Below are 11942 nucleotides of genomic sequence, written 5' to 3'. Positions count from 1 at the left end.
CAAGATGCCCCTTCACCATGGATGTACCAGGTTTAGTATATATTTTTTCTCCTGGTTTTGTCCTCTAAACCTAGGTGCGCCTTATGGTCAGAAGCGTATTATAGTCCGAAAAATACAGTAGTATTAGTAAAGTAAAGTTAAATTCGAAAGTACAGTAAAGTCCCCGTTATCTGGAATTCAGGCAACCGGAAGTCTCAACTAACCGCCATGCCTGAGGGGTAATGGGGAACTCTTTTGGGTGGCTTCCTGTGGGTGCTGGCAGGATTTAAAATACTTACCAAGCATCCAGCGATGGCTAGTGGTCTTCCTTAACCTCCTAGCGGCTTCCAGCGTCTGTGTACGGAAGCCGGCGTGTCATGTGACCCAATGCGGGTCAGCTGACACTCCAGCTTCCGTGCACTGGGGTAAGTATTTTAGGGGGGAGGATTGTGCTTTTACGACCTGCTGCTCAAGCAACCGGCAAGCACATGTATCCGGCATCAGGCGATCCCCGCCAGTCCCGAATACTGGGGACTTTTCTGTATTAGTATTTTAATTGATCAAGATATACTGGTAGTGTGCATTGTCAGTGAGGTTGCAGGAGGCATGGTGTCATTGAGATTATAATTCAAGTTTGCATATTTGTTGTTTTTCCGCCACTTTTTCAAGTAAAAGCCTAAAAGTATCACAGTTTATCCTCAAGTAGTTGTGGGAATCTGAGTTTTTCTCCTTTAATTCATGCAGAAGCGTCACATGAGAATACTTGTCTTTATTCTGCAACCAATTCTTTGCCCATAGTCTTGTTGGTTTTGGTTTCTTCTCATCCAGTATGGTCCACAGATAAAGTGCAAACGCTATATGAGCTTTCTTCTTATTCCTTATTACAGCCATTTCCTCTTCCTGTTCCTATTCCGTCTGAAGAAAAAGTTCAGGAAACGCAGAAAACACGTCATTTCCGATTGAATACAAAATTTTGATCAGATTTGTTCATTTTTTACTTTAGGTCATTTTTCCCAACCAACTTTTTCTTCTTATTCGATTGTTTTTCTAGGATTTTCTAAAAAAAACAAAACAAAACAAAAACTAACATTCATGTATGGTAATTGGAAAAGAATTTTAACAACTATTTGACCAAATGGAATAATCGATCGAATTTCTCTGATCGGAAAAAAAATTGTACCGTGTATGGGCACCATTTGATAAAAATATACAGTAGTCTTCTTCATTACACTTGTAAGCACTTGAATTATTGTTCCACTGTGTGGCCTTGCCTCCCCAGGAAGTCTCTCAGCGCTGTGAATGATAACAAGCTCTGGATACTATAGGGAAGGTTAGAAACGTTTTAAATTTTTTTCTTTTTTGCATCACCATTTGAGAGATTTAAAGCGGAACTTAACTTGTGACTTCCTCTCTGCTCTAAAAGATTAGTCACAGCATGATAACCAATATGGAAAAAAAAATCTTCATTACATTTTATGGAAAATGTTAAGAAACCCTGATTTTTTTAACTTATATTCACTTTCCAGAGGGCACTGAAAGGGTTAAAGAGAGCCCGAGTTGGGCACATAAAATTAAAAAAAAACCTATGCTACCTGATCCGGGGGGCTAGGCAGATCAGGTAGCTACCATCTCCGCCGCTCCGTTGGCCTGCATTGTTTAACTATCACTTTCGTGACCTCTGGGGTCACGACACTGGAAGGAGAGAGAGATATTCTCTCTGAGCATGCAGGGAGGCAGGGGGCGCTGCCAGGGAGACACAGCTGCCCAATGGCAGCTGGGGAATGTCTGCAGGAGGTCCCTAGGGGGCGTTTTGAGCAGGGAATCCCTCTCCTCCTATTATCCTCCAGAATAGCGACACTCATTGCCGCTAATTTTGGGGGGTTATAGCGTGGAAGAGAGTGGTCTGGGGGGGGACACAGAGGCATGTCATGAGGCAGGGAACATGCCTCTGTGTCCCATCTGCCGCACCGCCTCGGGTTCTCGTTAAACCTCAATGTTTACTTATAAGCAGAGAGCCTAGGCAGAGATCCCGGAAGAGCTATTTCAATCTATCCATAGCTACATATAAGGTTAAACAAACATTGAGCACAGTGCAGTGAATTTCTTAACCCCCCCTGGCAGTTTGTTTCTGTCTGGATTTATGGGTCTAAAATCAGTAAAAAAAAATCTTCAAGAATTTTAGGCCTCCAATTCTTAACCTGCTGGGCATTCTGAAAACGGGTGGTTTTTTTCGCCCAATTTTTTTTTCTGCCCCCCTCCCTGCGCTTTCCCACCCACCCCTCCGAACGCCGTCAGCGCGTTTGCCCATAAGGAAATCCCGTTCTGAACGGGATTTCCTTTAGGGCTTCCCCCGTCGCCATGGCGACGAACAGAATGACGTCATCGACGTCATAGGGAGTCCCGATCCACCCCTCAGCGCTGCCTGGCACTGATTGGCCAGGCTGCGCACAGGGTCTGCGGGGGGGGCTCTTTTGCGTTGGGTATCGGCAGCAAGCTGCGGCGATCTCAGCAAACAAGCAGCTAGCTCCTTGTTTGAAAAAAACATTATTCAAATCGGCCCAGCAGGGCCTGAGCGGTGACCTCCGGCGTCTCTGGACGAGCTCAGCTCGTCCAGAACGCTATGGAGGTTAAGTCATAGCTCATCAAAATATGTCAGAATAAAGAACTTGTAGACACCCTGTTATAATTAAAGACTAGAACACAAAATTGTTGAGGTAATTACATTTATGAATAAACTTAAAAAATAGTGGAACTGTACAAATAAGGCACCAGACTATACAGAATGTACATATATTACTAATACACCTCCCGCGTTTGGTATATTTTGAAACGGAATGGCACAGAGAGCGACATCGCAATCTGGGCAGTAGAAGCGTGATTCATTTCTGACTTTTTTTCCCTTTGCTATCAGTCTTAGGCGGCAGGCAGAGATTAATCAAAATCCAGGCAGAGGTTGGTGCAGGAGGCAGGCAGAGAGTAGTCAAAATCCAGGCAGAGGTTGGTGCAGGAGGCAGGCAGAGAGTAGTCAAAATCCAGGCAGAGGTCGGTGTAAGCGGCAGGCAGAGAGTAGTCAGAAATCCAGGCAGAGGTCTGTGCAGGCGGCAGGCAGAGCGTAGTCGGGCAACAATCAGTAACCATAAAGCTATGTACCAATGTCACGATTTTACAGAGGACCAAAGATTTCTGGAGAGCTGAAGAGTTGTTTGCACAATATCGCGACATGGGTACAGGCGCATGACCATGCAAACGTTGCGCCGTATAGCCATCAGGAACACAGCGCGATCGCGGCGAGTATCACGCTGGCCGGCGATTGTGATTCAGTGAAAAAATAAATTGCGGTAGTAGAAAAAGAGCACCACAATTTAAATGTAAACTGCGGTGCTCTAGCCATCGGCAACACGGCTCTGATCTGCTTTTTGAAGCAGCCAGTGAAAAAGGGCCCTTTGGGCATATGGAAAAATATATTTTTTATCTAGACCTTTGGGGTTTTTCCAAGGACTTAAGACTCCAGACTGAGCAAAAGGCTGCTCCTAGATATAATACAAACAGCAGACTGCCGAACGTACATACAAGCATTGCATTTTTTCCCATGCGCTGCATATATTTTTTGCATCATAACTTCTTCAACTGGTTGTCTTTAAATTTGGACACTGTCTTGAAATGCCTTCATCATGCTTGTAATCAGTGTGCATGTTTTGCAGTACTTGCAAACACCCACTGGCCATACTGACACTCGAAACTTGTATCTGTATGTGCACAAGTAACATCTATGGGTATGGTAAATAATACAATGGTATCGATAATAGTCTCAACCAACTATATTTGATAAGGATGTCTTTTAGTCATGTAAGGAATGATATGTTTTGGTGGGGAGGATGTGTAAAAGAAATGATTATACTTTTAAATCTCCTCCATCTGGTGGTTCACTGTCCTCCATTTTGTATGCCTTAGCTTGAATATGCTCTCTAATTGGTTAAAGCCCATAGTTGTGGTGATAGGAATAATCCTTATTCTTATGATTGTAAGGATATTATGAATAATGTGGCATCATCCACTTTGATCTGATGACCACAGCGGGGAGAGCTGACCGTCTGTTAGGCTACCTTGACTGCCCACCTCCTCTGAAGACCCCTCTATGATTGAGGAGCTGGTTGAAGGACATCAGCTCTTCCAGGGGTCCCACAGGTGCACCACTGCAGTTTGAGTACCGCTCTTTGAAGAGTCGATGCCATGTTGCGATTTCACCAGGATTACTCCGGAGCCGTCCTTGTGCTGTGGTGCACCTCTGGAAGCTGTAGTCATCAGAACTATTGTTTTAGATAGATGAATGAATGTGTTTAGTTTGAATGAAATCAAATACAGGTGTGTGAGCTTCTTGTTGCAGTAAAATGTGGGGATAAATAGCGTTTGTATTGATTACAGTAATACATTAACCCCCCTGACGGTTCATTTCTGTCTGGATTTATGGATCTAAAAGCGGTAAATTTTTTTCAAGAATTTTAGGCCTCCAATTCTTAAGTCATAAATCATCAAAATATGTCAGAATAAAGGTCTTATAGACACCCCACTTGTAATAAAAGACTAGAACACAAAATTGTCAAACTGTACAAATAAGGCACCAGACTATACAGTATGTACATACTGTATATACCTAATACACCTCCCACGTGTGGTATATTTTAAAACAGCACAGAGGGTGACATTACAATCGGGGCAGTAGAAGCGGTTGATTCCTTTCAGACTTTTTTCCCTTTGCTATCAGTCTTAGGCGGCAGGCAGAGAGTAGTCAAAATTTATTTATTTATTGTATCAGTATCTGCAAAAGATCAGTTCCTGCAAATTGCATTCATAGTCTATGATATCTGCAGATCTCATACACACCTTTTTTAACGGACATTCATCTGCAGATCAGACAATTATCTGCAAATCTTAAAGAGAATCTGTATTGTTAAAATCGCACAAAAGTAAACATACCAGTGTGTTAGGGGACATCTCCTATTACCCTCTGTCACAATTTCGCCGCTCCTCGCCGCATTAAAAGTGGTTAAAAACAGTTTTAAAAAGTTTGTTTGTAAACAAACAAAATGGCCACCAAAACAGGAAGTAGGTTGATGTACAGTATGTCCACACATAGAAAATACATCCATACATAAGCAGGCTGTATACAGCATTCCTTTTGAATCTCAAGAGATCATTTGTGTGTTTCTTTCCCCGATGCACTGAAGTTTCAGGCTGCTCTTTTCTCCCTGCAAACAGCTTTGCCCTTGTTTGTAATTCCTCAGTATGTGAAAGCCCAGCCAGCTCAGAGGACGATTTATCCAGCTGATTAGAGCAGCTTCTCTCTTCTCTCCTATCTAAATAACACACAGGCAGTGTGCATAGAGGGTCCAGGAAGGGTGAGTTCATAGCAGAACCACAACACTGAAGAACTTGGCAGCCTTCCAGACACAGGCCGACTAGTCTGACAGGGGAAAGATACATTGATTTATTACAGAGACTGTCATAGTAGAGAGTGCTGCAGTTAGCCAGAACACATTAGAATAGCTTTTGGAACTTGTAGGATGATAAAAAAACAGGATGCAATTTTTGTTACGGAGTCTCTTTAAGATCCATCCTGGTGGATCTGATCTGCAGATGATTGTCTGTTAAACAAGGTGTGTATGAGATCTGCAGATATCATAGACTATGAATGCATTTTTCAGGAACAGATCTTTTGCAGATACTGATCTTTTGTGTCTGTACAGCATCTGTGTGTGCAGCATCTTGCAAAGATTTTTATCTGATGGGAAGTTCAGCACCATAGAATAGATTGTGTAGGTATAGCTCTAATACTACATGGAAGGGGGTAAAATTGGTCTGTGATCTGTCATTTTCCAAAGACTTTTATCTGATGTGTGTACCCACCTTAGGGCAGATCAGCTGAAGCACTTAGCTCAGAAGCAGTTGGGAACCAAATAGCTATATTGTTAACATCCTGTGCTTTCATATGAGCTTATCTGCCATCTCTGTCAGCAGTTAGCTGACACGGGGAGAGATCAAATTACAACTTGTGATTAGAGAAATGAGGAGGAATTAGACAGGCTAAACTCTATAAATACATACTGGCTGCATTTCTCTATGTGTTCCTTCTGTCCTGTGCCAGAGTTGAGGTTTAGATGGGGGAATTAGACAAACTCAACTCTATATGCACATCGAGTGCATTTTTCTGATTTCCTTCTGTCCTGTGCAAGATTTTGGGTCCACTTTAAATTTAGCACTGCCCACCGCCGATGACGTCACGCCGCACCGTTGCTGATTGGCCGCGGGCCCACCGGGATCTAGGAGGAAGATCAGAAGAGATTGGGATCCTGGTGGCCAGCAGAAGTGTCCTGGAGTCCCGCGCAGCAGCGCCAATTCCCAGGTGAGCTGGCAGCGCTTGTGGCCCAGCATGTAATCCTTAGCCCGAGCTAACCTCGGGATTACCAACAGGGAGGTTAAGCAACTAAATGTGGAATAAAGTCTTTTCATTGAGTGCTGAGCAAGAGCACTAAAGCTACCTGATAACCCCCCCCCCCCCCCCCCCCCCTTAAACTTCTTACCAATGGCTCTTCAGCTTTGCCAGCATCTACCCTGCCCCAGAGCTTTGTCCCCTGTTCTTCCCTAGAGGGGGCATGCTCTTTCAATCCTGGGTAACAAAAAAAAAGTAAGTACCCCTAAATAACAATTAGGCAGAATGCTTCCTGAATAATTATGCAGAGTTCCCCCATAATACTAGAGTAAACCCCAACTAACAATTATGCAGGCTGCCGCCAAAATAATAATTTGTAGGGTCCCCCAAATTACGCTTAAAGTGGAACTCTAACTCAGGATTGAACTTATATGTACAGTAGCTATAAAAAGTATGTGAACTTTTGGAATTATATGGATTTCTGCACCAATTGGTGACAAAACTAGGGAGAGTAGCAACAGTGCTGATCTTTCTCCATTTATAGACAATTGTCTTACCATGGACTGATAAGCAGCAAGGCTTTTGGAGATACTTTTATAACCCTTTCCAGCTTTATGCAAGTCAACAATTCTAAGGCCACATACACACATCAGACTATAGTCTTTGGAAAATGAAAGATCACAGACCAATCTTACCACCCTTCATGTAGTATAAGAGCCATACCTACACAGTCTATTCTATGGAGCTGAACTCCCCATCAGACAGAAATCTTTGCAGGATGCTGCACACAAAGATGCTGTACACATGCAAAAGATTAGTATCTGCAAAAGATCTGTTCCTGCCAAGGATCCGTTCCTGCAAAATGCATTCATAGTCTATGAGATCTGCAGATCATCATACACACCTTGTTTAACTGACATTCATCTGCAGATCAGACAATCATCTGCAGATCTGAAAATCCATCCAGGTGGATCTGATCTGCAGATGACTGTCTGTTAAACAAGGTGTGTAGGATGAACTGCAGATCTCATAGACTATGAATGCATTTTGCAGGAACGGATCTTTTGCAGGAACTGATCTTTTGAATGTCTACAGCATCTGTGTGTGCAGCATCTTGCAAAGATTTCTGTTTGTTGGAGAGTTCAGCTCAATAGACTAGACTGTGTAAAGTATGGCTCTCATACTACATGGAAGGGGGTAACATTGGTCTGTGATCTTTCATTTTCCAAAGACTATGGTCTGATGTGTGTACCCACCTTTAATTGTAGATCTTCTGAGAGCTCTTTTGTACGGGGCATCATTTACATCAGGCAATGCTTCTTGGGAAAAGCAAACCCAAAGTGATGTGTGTTTTTTTATAGGGCAGGACAGCTGTAACCAACACCTCCAATATCATCTCATTGACTGGACTCCAGCTGGTTAACACCTCACTCCAATTAGCTCTTGGAGATGTCATTAATCTAAGGATTTGCATACCTTTTCCACCGGCACTGTGAATGTTTACATGGTGTGTTCAATAAAAACCTGGAAACATTTAATTATTTGTGTGCTATTAGTTTAAACAGACTGTAACTGTCTATGGTTGTGACTTAGATGAAGATTAGATCACATTTTATGACCAATTGGTGCAGAAATCCATTTATTCCAAAGTGTTCACATACTTTTTATTGCATATATATGTACTTACTTGTGGCACTTTTCATGTCTGCCAGTAGTAAAGGTGATGACCTGCATGTTCACAGTCTAACAAACAACAACATGAACGAATTACACGGCGAGTATAAATCATTTCTTAATCTAGCTTCTATTTTTTTAACTCACTTTGCAATGTACAGATTTACTTTTTTTCTCCCTACTACTCTCTTTTGGTAAAGTTCCTCTTAAAACCGTGTCGGAATAAAGACATCCTAGTGACAGAAGCAGGGCCTCTTTCTTCATCATTGCAGCAGCACTGAGGCTCCGTTTCATGCGCCTGACTGGACTACATGAAGACAATGGGTAATGCAGCGCAGTGCACATCACTCTGCCATCCTGTAATCACTTTAACTGGGGAGCTGCTTGCGCTGGCACAGCCTACGGACCAAACACAATATTACTCTAAAACATGCTTTGGGAGACAGTAAAAAGGCTCCACACCCCATAGTATAAGGTCCCTGGAGCTACAGAATGAATTTAAGTACTGTCATTGAATGTTTTGCTCATCTGTGGGACGAAAAGATAGATGAACTTCTGAGAGGTCAGTTCTATATTACGGTAAGTCTCCTTCAGGCATTAGCTGATGTTTAATAATCCTGCACAGTGGACCTTGCACTGGGGAATGCTGATAACCTGTTTTGGGTTTTATCAGTTTTGAAATTACCGGCAGCAGGTGGATCTCTTCTCTTTATAAGAAATGTGCAGGGCAGCTCAGCCACACCTGATGCCGAGACCAGAAATGGTAGTGAGATTGTGCTCTACTGCGCGCTGCAAACTACCATCTAATATTTATATCAGGTTTGCTATGAATCCAGAAGCACACATTTAAATTGAATCAGAGTTGCATGGACAGTAGAGGTACTAGATATATATATAAAATCATGTGACTGTTATGTCATCTGCAAACTCCATCTGCAAGTTTGTATGTTCTCCCCGTGTCTGCGTGGGTTTCCTCCAGGCACTCCGATTTCCTCCCACATCCCAAAAAATATTCAAATAGGTTAATTGGCTTCCTCGTAAATTGGCCCTCGACTATGATACATGCACTTAACCATACATACAGTACATAGACATGTGACTATGGTAGGTATAAGATTGTGAGCCCCTCTGAGGGACAGTTAGTGACAAGACAATATACTCTGTACAGCGCTGCGTAATATGTCGGCGCTATATAAATACTTAAATAAATAAAAATGTACAGCACCCTGACAGCGTGACGAATATATTTTAATTTGCTTCAGAATATACAGTATTGTGAGTATTCTCTTAGTGTTTGGGAAGCTATAGCCTGGTTTCTCTTTTCTATGGAATTGAAAGACCACTATCATAAAAAAAAAAAAAAAATTCAAAGTAAACACATACAAATACAAGGTGTGTATTTAGCCTCTAGGGGGCTCCGCACGCCTCTGTTGATAGTCATTTCAGTTGCAGCCTGGTTAGAAGCACTGCCAATTCCCTCCTGTTCCCCAAAAAATGTGTAAACCATTTTATGGCCAGCTGCCCCCAGGTTCAAGTTTTTTCTTAATTAGAGGTTAGGGTCTCTTCCATGAGGATACCTCAACGCAGTAGAAGAGCCTAGTACGGAACACTCTGCGCAAACTGTTTTTGAAAGCCAACATCCTCCATTTTGCTGCATCTGTTTTGAATGCAAGTCGTGTAACCTGTCTATATGTAGGCTCTGCACATCCCTGCAGTTAGTCAATCAATCAGATTGCCTGCCTGCCTTGAGAAGCGCTGCCACCTCCTCCTGCTGTGTAGACATACAAATAAGAAGTATGTTTCTTCAGAGTAAAATGAGCTTTAAATTACTTTTTTCCTATGTTGCTGTCACTTACAGTATTTAGTTGAAATCTGACGAAACTGACGGGTTTTTGACTAGTCCATCTCCGCATAGGTGATTCTCAGTATTTAATTTATTCTTTTACAAAAGCACTCCCTTGAAAAGATTTATACAAAGATACTGGCCACACCCGCAAATACCTGTATATACCTTAGGTAAGGTTTGACATTGACCAATGATATGGAGGTGGTGGAACAAGTCTTTCCTTGCTTGGCTCCCTCAGAGCCTTCCACAGTCACCATAAGACATGGAACTTCCACATTGTGACAAATTGGACAGCATGATAACAGATTTAGGATTGGCACACCTTGCCGTGGATAGTTGGGTGCTCAACCTTGATGTAGAAGCAACATCAGTTCAGTACAAGCGATTCAAGGTCGGCGGCGATTGGCCGGCTGTGCATTCAATAAATGTGCTTGGGAACTTGAATTGGTGTGCCGACCGACCTTGAATCGCTTAAATTGGACAGCATGGTGGCATAGCGGTTTGCACTCTCGCCTTTCAGCACTGGGTCCCCGGTTTGAATCCTAGCCAGGGCACTATCTGCATGGAGTTTGTATGTCGTTTCCATGTCTGCATGGGTTTCCTTAAGGCTACTTGCACACCAAGACGTTGCGTTAGGTGCTACGTTAAGGTCGCATAACGTGCACCTAACGCAAGGTCTGGTGCTCTTCGATGTGGACGTTGGAGTGAGCCGCGTTGTGCAGCTCACTCGGGTGTCCGTGATGCATACTCTTGGACGCATGCGGCATCACGTGGTCCCGCCGGCCAATCGCCGCACAGAGCGGCCGCACCAGGAAGTAAACACTGCACGTCACTGAGTGCAGTGAATATTAACCGGTTCAGCGCCGCAGTGCCGAAAATCTCATGCATCCGAGCAACGTTCACCTCCCATTCATTCGCCTATAACTTTATTGCTACTTATCACAATGAATTGATCTATATCTTGTTTTTTCCGCCACTAATTAGGCTTTCTTTGGGTAGTACATTTTGCTAAGAATTATTTTTTTCTAAATCCATTTTAACAGGAAGATTAAGAAAGAAATGAAAAAAAATCATTATTTCTCAGTTTTTGGCCATTATAGTTTGAAATTAATATACGCTACTGTAATTAAAACTCATTTATTTTGTTTGCCTATCTGTCGCGGTTATTTCACCGTTTAAACGATGTCCCTATCACAATTTATAGTGCCGATATTTCATTTAGAAATAAAGGTGCATTTTTTCAATTTGCGTCCATCGCTATTTATAGGCTTATAATTTTAAATAATATAATAACATACTCTCTTGACATGCATATTTAAAAAGTTCAGACCCTTGGGTAACTATTTATGTTGTTTTTGTTTTTTTTTATTGTATTTTTTTTTTGTTTTTTTTAAATAAAAAAATGTATGTGGGTAATTTTTGGGGTGGGAGGGAAACTGCTATTTTCTAATGTAAAATAATGTAATTGTTTTATTAAAAATGTATGTGGGTGCAGTTTACTATTTGGCCACAAGATGGCCACAGTGAGCAAAGTCCTGGATGCGAACTATGTCGCATCCAGGAACTAAAATTCAGAGGAGTTGTTTCCTGGGGGGCAGAAATACCACGCTCTCTGGAGAGAAAGCGTCGGTATTTCTGCGGGGAAGTCAGATCGGTGAATGGGAATTATATTCCCATTCACTGATCGGGGGGCTAGCGGCGGGCGGCGGGTGCGCGCGCCCGATCGCGCGCACCACGCAGGGAACACAGCAGTGCCTTTCTGGACGAGAAAGCTCGTCCAGAAAGGCCGAACTGGTTAATTAGCTACAGTAGTGTGAAAAACTATTTGCCCCCTTCCTGATTTCTTATTCTTTTGCATGTTTGTCACACTTAAATGTTTCTGCTCATCAAAAACCGTTAACTATTAGTCAAAGATAACATAATTGAACACAAAATGCAGTTTTAAATGATGGTTTTTATTATTTAGTGAGAAGAAAAAACTCCAAATCTACATGGCCCTGTGTGAAAAAGTGATTG

This window comes from Hyperolius riggenbachi, chromosome 9 (genome assembly GCF_040937935.1).
Source record: "Hyperolius riggenbachi isolate aHypRig1 chromosome 9, aHypRig1.pri, whole genome shotgun sequence".
NCBI lineage: Eukaryota > Metazoa > Chordata > Amphibia > Anura > Hyperoliidae > Hyperolius > Hyperolius riggenbachi.
The sequence above is the reverse complement of the archived record's forward strand: the minus strand, read 5'-3'. Positions refer to the sequence as shown.